Source organism: Meriones unguiculatus, chromosome 4 (genome assembly GCF_030254825.1).
Source record: "Meriones unguiculatus strain TT.TT164.6M chromosome 4, Bangor_MerUng_6.1, whole genome shotgun sequence".
Taxonomy (NCBI): domain Eukaryota; kingdom Metazoa; phylum Chordata; class Mammalia; order Rodentia; family Muridae; genus Meriones; species Meriones unguiculatus.
The window spans coordinates 74,161,307-74,182,030 of record NC_083352.1 but is presented as its reverse complement, the minus strand read 5'-3'; the positions used below and the strand labels follow the sequence as shown (position 1 = coordinate 74,182,030).

Below are 20,724 nucleotides of genomic sequence, written 5' to 3'. Positions count from 1 at the left end.
ACTGGAAGACTTAATGAAATGGCAGAAGACCTTTTGAGGTACATTTAATTTTCATGTCTCATGAAATGTTGAATCCTAGAACCCTTATACTCCAGTGTGAGATCAAGGAGGTCTTGGTCAAAGCGTCTGATGATGTTACAACCTTGTACAGCCATGTTCTTAATTTCTAACTTTTTTTTTTTAGCTTTATACAAAGTAAAGACAAATTATATTTTTCTAAAGAGGCTTATGGGAATGTAAATCTCAACAGATGTAAAGAATCAAAGGCTATACCTGAAAACAAACTGCTCGCTCCCTGAGTGTCAGCAAGAGCCATGCAGCATCTCCTTGGGGCCTCTGCCCCTTAATTCAGAGATGGGACTTCTGACTGATAATATGACCACGCACACTAGAGCGTATTTAGCCAGAAGCTTTCCCACCTGCTATAAAGCTATAGCTATAAAAATTAAAAGAACTACTGAGTATTTCAGGAGTTTTGGAAATTCAATAATCATTTCTGAGTATTTCAACAGTATTAAGAAATCCAGTAACCATTACTGAGTAGCCCAACAATATTAGGAAACTCAGTAACCACTACTAGGCCTAATAATTATGATACTAACTGCTCTAAGCCATTAGTTTTCAGATATTTCGTTTTATACAAAAATTATGAAGTAATTCTAATCAACCACTGTTATAAAAAAAAGTTCAACAAAATTTTCAACACTGGAGCTAGAGTGATAGTTCAGTGGTTAAGGGTGTTTACTGTGATAACACATGCCTTTAATCCCAGGACTCGTGAGGCAGAGGCAGTTGAGTCTCTGAATTTGAGGCCAGCCTGGTCTACAGATCAGAGTTACAGAGAGAAACCCTCTCTCAAAAAGAAAGAGTGCTTACTGTTCTTCCTGAGGACCCAGGTTCAGGTCCTAGCACCCACAGGGAAGTTTACAGGCAGGGCACCCACTGCCCTCTTCTGGCCTCCTCAGGCACTGCATGCAAATAGTGTATTAACATACATGCAAGCAAAACACTTATACATATAAAATATAAACAATACATCCATCTTTTCAGTATCCTGGGGGATGGGACTTGGTTCAGTGACAGAGCACATGCTATTAGCACACACAAAGCCCTAGGTCTGACACCCAGAACCAAAAAGAAAAATAAAAGTCATTTAGCAAACTTGTTTTCTAATTCCTATTTGTAATTGGTTTCTGATTTTTCTCTTATAAAAAGCAAAGCTCACTTTCCAAGAGATCACGACTCAACACACAAAGTTACTTCTTCCTTTTCAATGACTTTCCTATCTTTTCACTACTTTTGGGTTAAATTTCTACTGTTTTATACCCAATCATTTAATATTTCCCTAGCTTATCTTCTCTTTTAAAATCTATTTTGCAATTCATTATATTACATTTCCTTAAAAAAATAAACTCTCCAGCTGGGTGGTGGTGGCGGCAGCACAGGCCTTTAATCTTAGCACCCAGGAGGCGGGAGCAAGTGGATCTCTGAATTCCAGGTCAGCCTGGTCTACAAAGTGAGTTCCAGGTCAGCCAGGGCTACATACAAAACCCTGTCTCCAAAACCAAACAACAACAATCACACTCTTCATGACTACCTAGCCCCAAAACTCTAACACTCTTCACTGTCTGAGTGTTGTCGTAAATGAAATGAGTCATCCTGGAATCCAATCTTCCTATAAACTGGGTCCCATCCTTTGGCTAACACCAGCGTTATGGTCTCTACTGACTAGTTATGTGACTCAAAACTCCCTAATGTGACATGTTATTTCCAACACACATCAGGGCTCAGGTTGTACTCCTAAATACAATATCTTCCCTTCTCTTTCCTCTATACTCATATCTTAGTCTTTTCTAAAACTTCTCTTTAATTCTCGGGTTTCTGGTCCATCTCTGACTACCTCTATCATTTAACTGTCTTCATTTACATCTGAAGCACCTTGTTCCAAACATACAAAGGAACAAGGAGAGTGTGGATTAGCCTTAAAAGCATTTCTGGATTTTGTTTTTTTAAAACAGTGTCTCATTATGTAGCACAGGCTACTGTCAAACTCACCACAATCCTCCTGCCTCCATCTCTTGACCACCGGGATTATAGGTGTGCGTCACCACAGCAGGCTTTATTTATAACATCTAAATGGAATTTAGATTCATCTAGCAATTCAATTTTGGAAAGGTGTCATAACACACAAGCATCCTTCCTCTACTTAAGACATAAATTAGCACCCTGGGAGAAATGACAGATTCGACAGTAAGGATAGAATGAGTGAAACAAATTCATTTCTTAAAAGTTATTTGTATATTTTAGACACTAATCAAGAAGTGGGCAAATGAATTAAAGGATCCTTACGTGAAGAAGTAAATGCCAATTAACTATGAAAAAGTGTTCATCATTTTTTACCATGAGCAAAATACAAATCAAGATTATACTGAGATTTCCTCTCACCCAGTCATTATGATTATAATAAAAAGGACAACACACACTGGGGAGAATGAGGGCAAGAGGGAGTCCCCTGCCTTCATCGACCTAATTGACACAGGGATGTCAATTAGTGCAGTAACTATGGAAAATGGTATAGGAGTTCCTCAGAACCTGACACTAGAACTGATTGACATAGAGGTCAAAGTCTGAGACACCTGCACAGCCCCTAAGCAATAGAGCCGCTACAAGAATGATGAAAAGAATATCCAGCAGAGTATTAGTCAACTGTAAAGAAGAATGAACCACGTTCTTTCAGATGATATTGGGACTGGGGCCATTATGATAAGCAAAGTAAGTCAATCCCAGAAATAGAAATAGCACATTTTCTTTTATGTAGAATTTTAGACTTAAAAAAATGAAAGACAGCAAGGCATGATAGTACACACCTTTAATCCTAGCCCTTGGGAGGCAGAGGCAGGCAGATCTCTGAGTTCAAGGTCAGCCTGGTCTCAAAGCAAGTTCTAGGACAGCAAAGGCTACATAGAGAAACCCTGTCTCATAAAACTTAATTAATTAATTTAAAAAGGACTTGAAACTAGAGGGGGAACTATTTGAAAGCTAGATGAGGGGTGCCAGAAGAGAATAATAAGGAGGCATGAATAAGATCAAAACATATGCTATACCTGCATGAAACTGTCACTATAAAATACATCATTTTGTACTATATACTTAAAGATTAAAAATTTCCTCTTTAAAACACATAAATTTGGGCCCAGATAGGTCAGGTTATTTTTCCAAGTTAATTTCCTGTGGTAACTGATGGCTGGACCAGGATTCATACTGTAGCAAAGCACCTAGTGTTGCTATGTTGTGAATTCAAAGACAGGTGTTTGGGCTTTAATGTTAAGTAATTTATTCTGGATTAATAGCAAATTATATTTTGATTAAATGTGTACCTTCTGGAATGAGGAATGAACTAGAATAAAGTTTTGATAGTTATTAGAATTGTGTTTGTTTCCACGTGACATCAAAACAACATACTATTATGTAAGACTAAATTATATTCAAAACCTCTGTTGACAAGTTTAAATATTTTTCTGAAAAAAGGTTTGTCAAAGTTTAAAACCACCAGATGGATAATTAAATAGAATTAAAAAGACTGATATTATCGATATCAACAAGTCCTCAGGAAGAAAGCCAAAGATTCCCTAATGTACAGTATCCAACATATTTGAACTGATTACATCAATTAGAATTATGAACTGTTGCTGACTGTGCTTTCAAGTATTTCATAGGATTGAAATATTGAACAGAGCAAGGTAAAATTATTGGCATCACTAAGAAAATGTATCTAGTCACCATAGACTTAGCCATGGTTAGATATGGCTTTTACTGTAGAGTAACCTCATGCCAGCAAAACCTGAATACTCCCAAACCTCACATCAGGATGGCTTTGCAATAAACTGTACAGTCTTAGAAAAATAATACAGGAAACTGTGGAGTAAAATTATAGGTGAAAAAGTAAGTATTTACCATAAAACAATGAAATCAGGTCTATGATCTTCATCTTTAGCATCCAAGGAGCTTGCTCAAAATTCAAACTAGTGGATCTGGGGCTGTAGTTCTAAAGCAAGCTGAAGACAGAGGAGCAATGGGCCTTTTAATTAGTCTGTTTCTCAGCAGCGGGTTATGAAGGGCTGGTTTATTTCTATTCCAGTGAGCATCTATTGTCCAATTTTGTTATTGTTTTTCCCAGTCAGGGTTTCTCTGTGTACCCATGGCTGTCTTGGAACTCACTCTGCATACCAGGCTGGCCTTGAACTCAGAGATCTGCCTGTCTCTGCCTCCCTAGTGCTTCTACTAAATTACACACACCACACCCAGATTTCTCATCCAATTTTGTAATTCAAGCCAATCCCGTAGGTGTGAAGCAGCATCTGGTTGAGGCTATGATTTGTGTATCTCTAAGAACTAAGATTTACTCATCTCTTGTCTATTTGTCTGCTAGTTACACACTTCTACCTTCTCTGCTATCTCATTGGCCCTTCACAATTCTTAAAATTAGGTTATTTGCTCGTTTAAACCAAACTGCAGAGTTCTTCTCAGCTTCTTTTATTGTTGTTTTAGACAGGGTCTCACTATTGTTGCTCTGGCTAACCTGAAACTTTCTGAGTAGACCAGGCTGGCCTTGAACTCACAGAGATCCACATGCCTCTGCCTCCAAGTGCTGAGATTAAAGGCACATATCATCTTGCCTGACCTTGACTCTTTAAAAAATACATTTCTTTTCTATTTAACACAGCCAGTCAAATGCTTACAACTAGAACCCCCACAAGACACTATTCCCCTTTATTATAACTGCCAATCTTTCAGTCCAACTGTGAGAAAACTCTGTGAAAGCAGAGACAGGAAGTCTACAACTATAGGCAGGAAGTTGTACGTACAACCATAGAATTTTTGGTTCTTTTTCTTTTCGAGAAAGGTTCTCACATAGCTCAGGTTGGCCTCTGAATCTGTGATTCTCCTGCCGCAGATTCCCAAGTGCTGGGATCATGTGGGGAACCACACCTAGCTGTTAAGGTCTCTTAACTTCTCTCTATACATATCCCAACATAGACTATGCCAGGCATGATGGCATAGGCCTGTAATAAGGAAGCAGAGGCAGGACAGTCATGATTTTTAGAGGCCAGCTGGGCTGCACTTAGGTCCAGGACAGCCTGAGCTGCACAGCAAGACCATGTCTCAAAAAACCAAAGGATAAAATAGTAGAATATTGAATTTTGGAGGACTTAGCATTGACTCTTAATTTTAGTTATCTATATAGGCTGAATCTATACACATTTCTTTGATATCAACAACATTTTATGAATCAAACTCTCAATTTCTCCTAAAATCTCCCTCCCCTTTTTCCAGTTTTTTGATGGTTCAGACTCAGATATCTGCCTGTCCCTGCCTCTTGATATCTGTGATTAAAGATATGTATCACCAATGCACAGTTCTAACATACATATTTCAACACTACTTCTTTTACGATGAGATTCAGAATCAGCATTACTGACTGCATAATTTTGCAACATGCATGAAATGGTGGATTAAGATGAAGTAAAAGTTTCTGGTTTCTTTGAAGACTCAGTTTTGTCATGTTATGTTTTGCCAGAGGCTGGCTTGTGAGAAGGTACATGATGTTTTGCTGTGAGCTCTCTTGTGCAATGGGCATGACTTTGAGCAGCTGAGAACATCCATGTGGACTTTGAGGAGAGGAGATACATAGAGGCCCACACACATTAAGGCTTCGCATTTTTGGATCAGCTGAGCCGATCTTTGTGTTTTGACACTTGACTTCGAAGAGAGAAGAGTTCCAGGGAGCTTCTTGGGACAATCCAACTGAGTCTTGCTGCTTCCACTGACTTGTCATGCTGATTCATGTTGCTGCTTGGTGTTGGCCTTGGGACTGGACTGCTGGTATCCGGATGACTGAGTTTGGTAATCCCCTAAAGACCCATTGACCCTAATCAGCAGGAAGTAGATAAAAAAGATCTACAGCCCTTTCCCCTACTAATCTCCTCCCTAAGGCCGGGGGGGGGGGTTAGAAGGAAGGTAAAGGTGTTTAAGAACCCTAAATAATAGGTTTGGTGAAAAATCTAAGGCTACATTAAAAGAATGGGATAATATGACACACCCACTCTGAGAAACAGCAGCACTCAAGAGTGATACACACAAGACCTCTCCTGCACCCCTCAATCTCGGCCAAATGCATGCACAGTGCTGGGGCTTGAGCCAAGGGCCTCATGCATGCTAGGCAAGTGCCCCACAGCTAAGCTACATGCCCAGCTAACTTAATAAGGCCTTGTAGATGGTGATGCATCGATGAAGTGAACCTGAGGTTGGAGACTGCAGAGCTGAAGGCTGTGTCAAGCCTAAAAAGGAAGAGCAGAAGGCCAAGGACAGACTTTATGTAGAGAAGGGAAAGGGATGGAGACTGGAATGGCTAGAGGAGGATGTAAAGACAGTCAGGAAAGTATGGAGATTAAAAATGTAAAGCAAAGGCTGACCCTGTAGGCCATGAGAGAGATGGGCCAACTGAAAGCCGAGGTATGCTAGAAATCGAGATGGAAAAGAAGATAGTGAATTGTTAGAGACTGGAGTAGGCCAGTTACTAAAAACTGGACTCTTGCTGAAAGCACTGCATGATCGAAAAGAGTCTAATAAGGCAATTCTCAAATTTCTAAAATTTTCATTAAAATTAAAATTTGTCCTAAAATTCAAGGTTCATGTGGTTGTGAAGAAATAGACTCTCTACTCCAGTTTTGGTGAGCTGGAGATTTCTGCTGACAAGCCAGTCATGCTAAGGACAAGACTCTCTACAGCTTTGGGATGGAGTCCTGTACTGCCTCTGCAGGAAAGCAGTCTGCTTAAACTGCTCAAATCCTCTTTCCTTGGCACTTCCTGTTTTATCTTACCACAGTGCAACACAGACAGTAACTAAAAGCAGTCTGGCCTCAGGATGCATTCAGGAAGCCATTCCAGGGCCATGGCTGGGCTCAGCATCAGTCTCACTCTGTCACATCTTGTTCTTTTGCCCTCCAGTGCAGCAACAGCTCCCACTCACACCCTGCAATGATAACAAGCTTTCTGGACCTCTACTGTGCTGTTCCTTGCTGCAGTAACTCTTTCGGCACAGTCTAGACGGTTGCTAGCTAGGGGCCTGCACTTCTCTGCTCCTCCTTACATAGCTCTGGATCTTCCTTTCGTGTTTTCTCTCAGTTTCCATTTTCTCCATGAGCTCCTAACTCTGATATTGGCCATAATTCCATTCTCTCCATGCTTAGGTAAGTGCTCTTCTCATCTACATAGTTGGACTGTTTTTATCTGCTACCTTGATTTCAACTAAGGAGCCCAAAACAGAATAACCTGCCATACTTCACCCCCTTAGTCCAACTGACTACTGCTCCTCCAAATCTGATGTCATAAGTCAGTCAGTGTCAACCTGAAAAATATGAACCTTTCATTCCTTTCTGCCAGCCACAACTCCTGTTATTTCATTGTCTCTTTCATGATTTTCACTATTTACTTTAGTTGTCTAAGAGAAATGGGAGTTAACAGTTTCTCTTCCTCTCTCCGTGCTGAATGTTTCACAACTTCCTTAAGTGCTTTTAAAAGTATTTACTTTTATTGTAAGTGTCTGAGTGTTTGCCATGCATATGTGTACCATGTACATATAGTACCCACAAAGGCCAGCGAGGCTGTCAGAGTCCTCAAACTAGAGTTATAGACAGATGCGAACTATCATGTAGGTGCTGAGAATCAACCCTGGGCCATCTGCAAGAGCAGCAAGCACTCTTCCCTGCCAAGCCACCTCTCCAGCCAGCCTCCATCACCGTTCATCCCATCTCCCTCCACCTACACCATAACTGCCTTATCCCAGCTACGAGTAAACACCCTGAGCTCAAACTAACCCTGAAGCATGATAAACTCCAAGGCCTATGTCCACCATTAGCCCCAGAGTGAAGGAGTCAAAACAAACTCAACCTTACATCTGCTGGCATCTAACCTTTAAAGGTTCCTCTTCCATGACAACCATAATAGGCCATGATCAGAGTCCAGCTATGTAATGATCTGGTGTCAACCTGTATGCACTGTCCTCCTCCTTCCCATCTGACTTCTCCTTCACTTATCCCCCCTTTCTCCTCTCTTCCCATCCCCTCTCCTCTTTCTATTGTTTCTGGGCTAAGCTGAAGCAGAACATCACAGCCGAAGAGTGGAAAACTGCTCACCTCATGGCAGCCAGGCAGTAGCAGGACTAGAGAGGCAAGGGGGAGACAGACTCTCCAAAGGCATGTCTCTAGGGACCCACTTCCTCCTAGCAGGTCCTACCACCGAGATCCCATCACCTACCACTCAATAAAGGCATCAGGTTTTCTACCAAGTGTTCTCTAAAGTACTTTTACTAAGACTGGGGTAGCTACCTTTCCTCTGAGAGGTTAATAATTTTAATGCATTAAGTGATGCTTGATTTTTTTTATATTTCTAAAAATAACTGATTTTCAGGAATATAAACTTTTTACTATAAACAATCAAAAGATAAGAAAATCAGAACTGGGTAACTTAAAATCTTCTAAGCAACATATTGCAAAGACACCCCCCCCCCCAAAAAAAAAAAGTTACGGACTACTGATACCTCAGGATAACCATGTCAACAGAACAGTGCATTACATGCATCTGTGACTTGTAAATGTCTGGAGAAAAGCTACTTAACTTTTTTTGAAGATTTGTTTTCACAAATGTTCGTTTGATTTGGTTTGGTTTTTTTGAGACAAGATTTCTCTGTGGAGCCCTGGCTGTCCCGGAACTCACTTTGTAGACCAGGCTGGCTTAAAATTCACAGATCCATCTGCCGCTGCTTCCTGAACGCTGGGATTAAAGGTGTGCCCCGCCATGCCTGGCCTTCACAACTGTGTATTTTATATTTAAGATACAATACTAAATTTCAAATGGACTCCAAACAGCAATGATTCGAATTAGCGGAAATTTCCTTTCATTTCTTTTTTCCTTTGAGGTGCTGGGGATTGAACCAGGAACCTGCACCCGCTAGGCAAGTCCTCCACCACTGAGCAGCACCCCAGCCCAACAATTTAAACCAAGTGTCTAACTACTCCATTACTTAGAGAGAAACTTTGTGGGACAAGACATTAAATGGTTAAGTCTAGTGCCAAGACTGATGACTTAAGTTTGACCCTGGAGCCCACACGAGGGAAAGAGACAGACTCTCTTGGGCTGTCCTCCCATGTCCACATGTAGTATACATCATGGGATCCCTCTACATGCACACAGGCACACACGCACACGCCACCCCTCCATACACACTAAATAAATGTAATTTTTAAATATTTTAAAATCAATTAATATTTCTTTTAACTGCAAAAATAAAAGCTATTTTAGGTTTGGAGTAAATTTTGTTTCTTTTAGGAACCATGCCCTTGAGGGCTAGACAGATGGCTCAGTAGTTAAGAGTATTTGTTGCTCTTGCTGAGGACCTGGGTTCAGGCCCCAGCACCTACAGGGCGGCTCACAACCACTGTGAATTCAGTTCCAGGAATTCAATGCTGTCTTTTGAACTTTGTGGGAACCGGGCATGCATGTGTACACATATCTACATTTAGGCAAAACACTCATAAAATAAATAGTTCTAAAAACTTAAAAAGAACCATGTCCCATGGGTCGGTCCTCTACAACTATAGAAAATGATATCTTGGCAACAAGTAGAGTGGAAGATTAAAGGACTCACTCTTTGTTACACTAATTTTTAAAAAATTAATATGATGTACATATAGACACAATTTCTAAAACTAAGGCATGTTCACTCCTTTCATCGTTCTGTATTTTAATATTTAAATATTCTTTTGGGAAGACTGGAAATTATTTTATACCTTTGTTTTTCACATTTCTTGATTTATTCTTTACTTACAAAATAAGTATTTCCAAGGGAAAAAGAAATACAGAGGGTTCACAGTTACACTGTCTTTTCACATTCAGATGTATAAACAAGTTACTTGCATTTTCCCAAATGTTTTGACAAAGTTCAACAACATTCCCATTGTCTGTTTCACTGAATCAAGTATCAATGAACACTCCATATAATAAGGCGCAGCACATTAGAGGCAGAAAACTGTTAAGTGTGGAAGTTTTCCTAGGAGAGGCTACAAAACTCTTGATAGTGAAACTGTCTGACAGTGGGTATGCTCTACAATGCAAGAGAAGTGGCAGGGACCTGGTTCGAAGTGTAAAGTGGCTTTCGTAGGAGTCCACAGAATTCCAGAGAATTCACTGCCCTGTTTGATTACTGAGCCCTGTAACTATGGATTCTAATAGTTAGCGGTGCCTTGTGCGTGATCAGATGAATTAGCCGAACTCTCTTTTAGGAAATGACTTGAACCAGAGGACGTGCTATGTACCTCCTCTGCCCACAAAGCTGTAACATCATTTTTTTTTTTCAGTTGAGCTATGTAAGTAGAATAAAATGTCATTAATAGGAGGGTGGGGCAAGATGGCGGTGCCGGGAGGACTCTCATTCTGACCAGCAGCACAGCAGGATCAGCACAGTGACCAGCAATCAGAACTCGAGGCCATAAAACAGTCATTGTGTTTCCCAGGTGAGAGGATACCCCTCGGTGGGGATTCAATCAGCTTTTAACTCACCCGGCTAAACCTCGGAAGAGATCCCGGTTCCGCCAGACGCTTGGCTGCTGGCCGCCAGCCCCAGCCCCAGCCCCAGCCCAGAGCCACAAGCCAGTGTCTCTCTCTGGTCACGGTCCCAGACTGAACTGTGTGCACCACACTATCAGAGACTGGAATTTTCAGTCGAGAGATAACCCCAGGGTACAGGAAACAATTGGGACCGGCCTTAGCTCACCCATACATCCCCTGGAAAAGACTCGGGTTCCACAGGCGCCCCAGGAGCCAGCCCGGAGCCAGAGTCGGGGACCCAGGCACCAGGGCACCAGCGAATGAGTTTCACTGTCCGGTGCAAACACACAGGGAGGGAAACGGCTGGTCTGATCTCAGAGCACTCAGCTGACACCCCAACCCCGAAAAGGTCTCGGGAAAATTACCCAGTTTAGGCAAAAGCCCAGGCTCCCAAAGACCAGAAAGGCAGACACAGGCAGTTTCTGCACGCCAGCCAGCTGGCGGGGACTGAGCAGTGCACACCAGGGCAAAAAAAGAGACTGGGAGTCCCTGTCTCCAGAGAATCCACAGGGAAGGAAGGAAACTGTACTGACTTAAATCACCCAATCCTTCCCTGGAAAAAGTCTAGCAAAGACCGGCTGGGCCAAACAGCCATCACTCAGCTGTGCTCCAGACACAGGCACAAACAGTTGCTGCGCGCCAGATGTCCAACTGGGTCACAGCAGCTGATCATTAAATTTACAGCAAGAAACCCAGAAACAGGGCAGCTGTCCTCAGGACTTCCCTGGGTGAGAGGAGAACCCTCTTGACTAACAAAGACCACAGTTACCACTCAGGTCTCTATCCCTGAGGTGAGCAGCAGCAACTCCTGAAAAAACGCCAGCCATCCAGGGACTATACCCAAAAAGCTGAGAAGATATCCTTCAGGAAAAACCAGCTTTCTGCAAAGGGGATTCTCTCCACCACAGGATCCCCAGGAACCATCAGAAAATAACCCCAAACACCTAAGATAGCACAATGGATAGAGGCCAGCATAAAAGCTCAAGCAACAAAAGACAGAGCAATATGGCCTCTCCAGAACCCAGTTACCCAGGGGCAAGTAGCCCTGGACACCCCAGCATAACTGAAATCCAAGAAGATGACCTAACAACTATGCTCATGAAGATGATAACAGAGGAAACAAATAAGATACGTAAAGACATACAGGAAGTTAAACTCAAACAGAATATTGCCATCCGTAAAGAAATAGAGGAAGCTGCAGCCAAACAGTTTATGGCCTTTAGAAAGGAAATGCTTAAAGCACTGAATGAATTAAAAGAAACAGAGTTGAAGGAACTAAAAGAAAAACAGGAAAGTACAATCAGACAGGTGAAGGAAGTAAACAAAACAACTCAAGACCTGAAGATAGAATTGGAAAAATTAAAGAAAATACAAAATGGAGGAAATAATGGAAAGGAAGAATCTAGGGAAAAAAACAGGAACTACAGAGGTAAGCATAACCAAGAGACTGCAAGAGATGGAAGAAAGAATCTCAGGTGTAGAAGATACAATGGAAGAAATTGATGTATCTGTCAAAGAAAATGTTAAAACCAAAAAATTCCTGACATAGACCGTCCAAGAAATTCAAGACAACATGAAAAGACAAAACCTAAGAATAATAGGTATAGAGGAAAAAGAAGACTCCCTTCTCCAAGGCCCAGAAAATATTTTCAACAAAATCATTGAAGAAAATTTCCCCAAAATAAAGGAGAGGCCAATAAGAATACATGAGGCCTACACAACCTCCAACAAATTTGACCAGAAAAGAAAATCCTCCCGCCACATAATAATCAAAACAGTAAGTATACAGAACAAAGAAAAAATACTAAAAGCCACAAGGGAAAAAGGCCAAGTAACATATAATGGCAAACCCATTAGAATCACACCTGACTTTTCAACAGAGACTATGAAAGCCAGAAGGGCCTGGACGGATATCATGCAGACCCTAAGAGAACACAGATGTCAGCCCAGGCTACTATACCCTGCAAAGCTATCAGTCCTCATATACGGAGAAAACAAGATATTCAATGACAAAAACAAATTTCAACAATACCTACACACAAATCCAGCATTACAGAAGACAATGGAAGGGAAACTACAACCCCAAAAAATTAGCTTCTTTCAAGAAAACACAGGAAATAATTAACCTTACTAGTAGTAAAACAAAAAGCAACCAAGCACACAACCTGATGACCACAGCCAACATCAAAATCAAGGGATCTAACAGCCACTATCATTAATCTCTCTCAACATCAATGGACTCAACTCACCGATAAAAAGACACAGATTAACAGAATGGATACCCAGCAATCCGTTGCATACAAGAAACACACCTAAGGCACAAAGATAGACATTACCTGAGGGTAAAGGGTTGGAAGACGACTTTCCAAGCAAACAGACCCAAGAAGCAAGCAGGAGTAGCCATTCTAATATCTGATAAAATAGACTTTCAACCAAAATTAATAAAAAGAGATGGGGAAGGACACTTCATACTCATAAAAGGAAAATTCCACCAGGAAGACATCACAATCCTGAACATCTATGCCCCAAATAAAAGAGCACCCACATTTGTTAAAGAAACATTGATAAAATTTAAACCACATATAGATCCCCACACATTAATAGTGGGAGACTTCAACACCACACTCTTAACAAAGGACAGGTCAACAAAACAGAAATTAAACAAAGAAACAATGTCTCTGACAGAGGTCATGAATCAAATGGACCTAACAGACATTTACAGAACTTTACACCCAAACACAAAAGAATTTACCTTCTTCTCGGCACCTCATGGAACCTTCTCCAAAATAGACCATATAGTGGGTCACAAAGCAAGCCTCAACAGTTACAAGAAGATTGAAATAATCCCTTGTATCTTGTCTGATCACCATGGAATAAAGCTGGACCTCAACAATAACAGAAATAGCAAAAAGCCTACACACACATGGAAACTGAACAACTTGTTACTAAATGACAGCTGGGTCACGGAAGAAATAAAGAAAGAAATTAAAGTCTTTCTAGAAATCAATGAAAATGAAGACACAACATACCCAAACTTGTGGGACACAATGAAAGCAGTGCTAAGAGGAAAGTTCATAGCACTAAGTGCCTTCAAGAAGAAATTCGAGACAGCTCATTCAAGCAACTTAATGGCTCACTTAAAAACCCTAGAAAAAGAAGAAGCAGACACACCAAGAAGGAGTAGACGGCTGGAAATAATCAAACTCAGGGCTGAAATCAATCAATTGGAAACAAAAACAATTCAAAGAATCAATGAAACCAAGAGCTGGTTCTTTGAGAAAATCAACAAGATCAACAAACCCTTAGCCAAGCTAACTAAAAGGCAGAGAGACACCACCCAAATCAACAAAATCAGAAATGAAAAGGGGGACATAACTACAGACACTCAGGAAATCCAAACAATCATTAGGACTTACCGCAAAAGTCTATATGCCACAAAATTTGAAAATCTAAATGAAATGGACAATTTTCTTGATAGATTTGACTGACAAAAGCTGAATCAGGACCAGGTAAATCAACTAAATAGTCCTATATCCCCCAAAGAAATAAAAGCGGTCATCAAAAGTCTCCCATCCAAAAAAAGCCCCAGGACCAGATGGCTTCAGCACAGAATTCTACCAGACCTTCAAAGAAGAGCTAACACCAATTCTCTTCAAACTATTTCACAAAATAGAAACAGAAGGAACATTACCAAACTCATTCTATGAAGCCACAGTCACCTTGGTACCTAAACCTCACAAAGACTCAACAAAGAAAGAGAATTTCAGGCCAATCTCCCTTATGAACATTGATGCAAAAATACTCAACAAAATACTTGCAAACCGAATCCAAGAACACCTCAAAGATATTATCCACTATGACCAAGTAGGCTTCATCCCAGGTATGCAGGGGTGGTTCAATATACGGAAATCCATCAATTGATCCACCATATTAACAAACTGAAAGAAAAAAAAACACATGATAATCTCCCTAGATGCTGAAAAAGCATTTGACAAAATCCAACATCCATTCATGTTTAAAGTATTGGAGAGATCAGGGATACAAGGCACATATCTGAACATAGTAAAGGCGATATACAGCAAGCCTATAGCCAACATCAAACTAAACGGAGAGAAACTTAAAGCAATCCCACTAAAATCAGGGACAGGACAAGGCTGCCCACTCTCTCCATATCTCTTCAACATAGTGCTGGAAGCCCTTGCTAGAGCAATAAGACAGTTGAAGGAGATCAAGGGGATACAGATTGGAAAAGAAGAAGTCAAATTATCACTATTTGCAGATGATATGATAGTATACATGAGTGACCCCAAAAACTCTACCAGGGAACTCCTACAGCTGATAAACACCTTCAGCAAAGTGGCCAGATACAAAATTAACTCAAAAAAATCAGTAGTACTCCTGTATACAAAAGACAAAAGGGCTGAGAAAGAAATTAGGGAAACAACACCCTTCACGATAGCCACAAATGACATAAAGTACCTTGGTGTAACCCTAACCAAGCAAGTCAAAGACTTGTATGAAAAAAATTTCAAGTCTCTGAAGAAAGAATTAAAAGAAGATATGAGAAGATGGAAAGATCTCCCATGCTCATGGCCTGGCAGGATTAACATAGTAAAAATGGCCATCTTACCAAAAGCAATCTACAGATTTAATGCAATTCCCATCAAATTGCCAACACAATTCTTTACAGACCTGGAAAGAAAAATTCTCAACTTCGTATGGAATAACAAGAAACCCAGAATTGCTAAAACAATCCTCTACAATAAAAGATCTTCTGGAGGTATCTCCATCCCTGATCTCAAGCTGTACTATAGAGCAACAGTTATAAAAACTGCATGGTACTGGCATAGAAACAGAATGGTGGATCAATGGAACCGAACAGAAGACCCAGAAATAAACCCACACACTTATGGACACCTGATTTTTGACAAAGATGCCAAATCCATACAATGGAAAAAAGAGCATCTTCAACAAATGGTGCTGGTCTAACTGGATGTCTACATGTAGAAAAATGAAAATAGATCCATACTTATCACCCTGCACAAAACTGAAGTCCAAGTGGATCAAAGACCTCAACATAAAACCAGACACATTAAATCAGCTAGAAAAAAAAGTGGGGAATACCCTAGAACTCATTGGTACAGGAGAGAACTTCCTGAACAGAACACTAACAGCACAGGCTCTGAGAGCAACAATCAATAAATGGGACCTCCTGAAACTGAAAAGCTTCTGCAAAGCAAAGGATACTGTCATCAAAACAAAGCGACTGCCTACAGATTGGGAAAGAATCTTCACCAACCCTTTATCTGACAGAGGACTAATATCCAGTATATATAAAGAACTAAAGAAGCTGAAAAGCAGCAAACCAAGTAATCCACTTAAAAAATGGGGAACAGAGCTAAACAGAGAACTCTCTGTAGAGGAATATCGAATGGCAGAGAAGCATTTAAAGAAATGCTCAACCTCATTAGTCATTAGGGAAATGCAAATCAAAACAACCCTGAGATTTCACCTTACACCCATCAGAATGGCCAAGATCAAAAACTCAAGTGACAATACATGCTGGAGAGGTTGTGGAGAAAGGGGAACCCTTCTCCAGTGCTGGTGGGAATGTAAACTTGTACAACCACTCTGGAAGTCAATCTGGCGCTTTCTGAGACAACTAGGAATAGCGCTTCCTCAAGATCCAGCCATACCGCTCCTAGGCATATATCCAAAAGAGGCTCAAGTACACAAAAAGGACATTTGCTCAACCATGTTTGTAGCAGCTTTATTTGTAATAGCCAGAAGCTGGAAACAACCCAGATGCCCCTCAACTGAAGAATGGATGCAGAAATTGTGGTACATCTATACAATGGAGTATTACTCAGCAATGAAAAATAAAGAAATCATGAAATTTGCAGGTAAATGGTGGGACCTGGAAAGGATCATCCTGAGTGAGTTGTCCCAGAAGCAAAAAGACACACATGGTATATACTCACTCATATAAACATACAACATAAGATAAACCCACTAAAATCGGTACATCTAAACAAACTAAGCAAAAGAGAGGACCCTAACTAAAATGCTCAATCCCCATCCTGAAAGGCAAAGAGGATGGACATCAGAAGAAGAAGAAAACAGGAAACAACCTAGGAACCTGCCACAGAGGGCCTCTGAAAGCCTCTGCCCTGCAGACTATCAAAGCAGATGCTGAGCCTGATGGCCAACTGGCGGGCAGATTGAATGGAATTTTAGGTAAGAAGTGGGAAATAGCAAGAGCTGGAGAGGACAGGGTCTCCAAAAAGAGAGCAACAGAACAAGAAAATTTGAACACAGGGAACTTCCCAGAGACTCATACTCCAACCAAGGACTATTCATGGAGATAACCTAGAACCCCTGCACAGATGTAGCTCATGGCAGTTTAGTGTCCAAGTGGGTTCCATAGTGATGGGAACAGGGACTGCCTCTGACATAATCTGATTGGCCTGCTCTTTGATCACCTCCCCATCAGTGGGAGCAGCCTTACCAGGCCACAGAAGAAGACAATGCAGCCATTCCTGATGTGATCTGGTAGACTAAGATGAGAAGGAAGGAGTGGAGGACCTCCCCTATCAGTGGACTTGGGGAGGAGCATGCATGCAGAAAGGGGAGGAAGGGTAGGGTCGGGAGGGGAGGAGGGAGGGGCTTATTGGGGGATACAAAATGAATAAAGTGTAATTAATAATAAAAAATAAAAAATATATATCATTAATAAATGATCTTGTGTATAATAACTGCTCAGTGAATTAACAGACCTAATTCTTTGCTAAGGAGTCATTCTTTCAAAATTAAGTAAGAAGGAAAGTGAGCATGATGGTGCACATTTGTAATGGCGAGGCTGAAGCATGAGTTCAAGGCCAGTCTAGCTACACGGTAAGAAGGTATTATCTTAAAACACAAACCAAAAAAAAAAAAAAAAAGGAGGGAAGATGTTTATCTGATAGTAATATTCAAACATGACTTTTAAATAAAATTACTGATCTAAGCCCACAAAGCAAGCTGTCATGTACTAGCCATAAAGTCTACCCGGCACATAAACTAGAAATATCTCCTAAATAAACAATTATTACCAACCCATAGATTAGGTCTGTTGATTAAAAATAATAATAATAAAAATGACTTAGCCAAAAGCCCAATTGTTGGGATGGAGTTCCTCCAGAGGAACCGCATGCATGTGGTGTACAGACATACATGCAGGAAAACCACCCCAACATGCACACACACATGCATGCCCACATGCAGGAAAACCACTCAAGCACACACACACACACACACACACACACGCACACGCACGCACGTGTACACATGCACACACCGCTCAAAAGCTCCACTGCGTTTTCATTTGACAATTAATGAACCTTACCTCAAATTTTATTTTCCTGAACAAACCTGTATAAGTAATCTTTCAAAAAAGCAAATAGTTACTAATCTGCTAAGGTAGACTCTTGAAATTAAAATTTAGTAAAAAAAATTTAGTAAAATTTAGTAAAAGACATACAAAACTGAGAGCATCATGCTTCATCACACCAATAATAAACAGGAGATAAGGGAGTTCAAGGGAGGTTACAGATTCACTATGATATTGAAAACAGTCTAAAGATAGTAGTTTCCATTTTAATGTCACATTTCGTGACGAATTAAGTACAGTATGAAAAACATTGTTTCCCTTTCTTAAGCTAGTTTTTTATAATGCGAAGTCAAAGAAGGTATTGCTTCAAAAAAACGACACATTTCTAAAATTTGCAGACTTACAAAAAGGTAAAACCTGATGAGCCACATGGAAATCACACACTTTGAACACCACTGCTGCGATAATTTAAATAACACAACCACTATGTTACAAAGGATAGCCACATGTCAGTATCAATAACCAACACCAACTTTTTATACTGTTGAGGAGGTATACTTAATTCTAAGGTGTCACACATTAGAGAAAAACAAAGATACAGATGACTTAACAGATTGGATTCAAGTTACTGATATGTGTGGTTTTATTTTTATAGTGCTGGGGTTTGAACATAGGATTATGGACACAGTAGTCAAGTGAACCACCACTGAGCTGTGTGTTCATCCCTCTTTTAATTTTATTCTTAGAGAGAGATTCATATTCTCTCTGCCCCTCCCCCCCCCGTGTGTGTGTGTGTGTGTGTGTGTGTGTGTGTGTGTGTTTTACTGAAGTTTCCTGCATATACTCAGCTATATCCTAGGCCTTTGTAAATTTATTTATATTTTTTAATTTTTTAAAGATTTTATTTATTTATTTATTTATTTATTTTTTTATTTATTATACTTACAGTGTACACCTGCAGGCCAGAAGAGGGCACCAGATGTCATTATAGATGGCTGTGAGCTACTATGTGGCTGCTGGGAATTGAACTCAAGACCTTTGAAAGAGCAGGCAGTGCTCTTAACCTCTGAGCCACCTCTCCAGCCCTGTAAATTTATTTTTGAGATGAGGTCTCTTTAAGTTCCCAGACAGGCCTTGAACTTGTATTCCTGTCCCATTCTCCTGAGTAGCTCAGCTTATAGGCCTGCACTGTCAGGCCCAGTTTTTGTTTTCGTTTAAATAAAAAATATTCTCTATATAAATATATTGTGGTATATTTGTAGTAAATGAATCTTGATTGTTTTTTTGCTTGGGATATCACTAAATTCATGTGGTTCACAGCCAAACATTAGGCAGAGATCCAAAATTGGATATCTCTATTAGGTCCCTCCCCCTTGAGCTCAGAGAATCCTATGAAAGAGGTGGAGGAATAACTGTAGGAGCCAAATGGTCCAGGATACTAGGAGAACATGCCCCGTAGACATCAACTAAGCAGAGCTCATAGGGGCTCACAGACACTGATGCAACAATTACAGAGGCTGGATGGGACTATACTCGGTCCTCGGCACATACGTTATGATGGGACTGCACTCGGTCCTCGGCACACACGTTATGGCTGTTAGCTTGGTGTTCTGATGGGATTTCTAACAGTGGAAGTGAGGTATCTCTGACTCTTTTGCCTACTCTTGGGACCCTTTTCCACCTACTAGGCTGCCTCACCCAGCCTTGAGATGAGAGTTTGTGTCTAGTCTTATTGTATCTTGTTATGCAGTGTTCAGCTGATATTGCTGGGAGGACTGCTCTTTTCTGAGGGGAAATGGAGGAGTAGAGGGAGGGGAAAACTGTGGTTGGGTTGTATTGAAAACAACAACAACAAAATCATGTGGTTCACATTTTAGGAGAGCACAGAACACAGACAAACCGAGACAGTATGGGAAGGGTGCTCAAGTCTTTGTGTTTTCCCTGAGTAATGCAAACGGCAGAAACGCTACCCTACAGTAGAGCAGCTGTGACAGTTTTAAGACAGTCCATTCTAGTAAGTGTGTGCATTGTAATTATTTAGCTAAAACATAACTGCCTTCTTTTTGGTCCATAACATCCATGAGATCCAGAGACAGCTGCTATGAAAGCTCCTGATTGTGTAGTAGTTTCCTCACTGATAGAATAGTATTCATCTGTTGACATGATGGATAAATCAGGAGGTTACAATTTATACCACTGACACACATTTGCTATAGATGATAATGTGCATTTTTCTTTCCACTACGTGGTACTTGATTTTCATGTATAGTCACATATTTGTCTACCCCTCAATCAGAAGGCAAATAACAGAAACCTGAAATTTGTTCCAAACACACATTTGATGTGCCTCATAAAATTTATGAATGCATTAGACTTCAGTGATACTTGCGCACAAAGAGCCCCACTGGGGGTGCGCGAGCTTTCGTCTCTGTGGAGTGCTCCTGCTTCGAGCAAGTGGAGCAGGCAGGTCATGAAGCAGCATGTGAACATTAGTGGCTACTAAATTACTATTAGTGTCACTCCCTGCAGATAGCTGAAAGGCACAATGGATGAGAGGAAGGAAGTGTGCCAAAGCAGGATACAATCAACTGCACATCCTTTTCTTCCTTTTTTCTTTTCTTTTTTTGGTTTTGGTTTCCAAGACAGGGTTTCTCTGTGTAGCCCTGGTGGTCCTGGAACTCACTCTGTAA

At 40.7% G+C, this 20,724-nt stretch overlaps 1 protein-coding gene across 2 annotated transcripts in view; it reads right to left on the bottom strand.

The window, feature by feature from the left end:
- The window catches only part of Tmem260 (transmembrane protein 260), a 75,927-nt gene that overhangs the window by 42,740 nt on the left and 12,463 nt on the right, over positions 1-20,724 (bottom strand). Inside the window, exon 1 of one of the 2 annotated variants that reach the window (XM_060382178.1) lies at positions 10,618-10,753. The exons of the other annotated variant lie outside the window; for it this stretch is intronic. The gene's annotated coding sequence lies outside the window, so the exon portion shown is untranslated. Of the gene's footprint in view, positions 1-10,617; positions 10,754-20,724 lie in introns of those variants that run through there. 2 annotated transcript variants of the gene reach the window in all.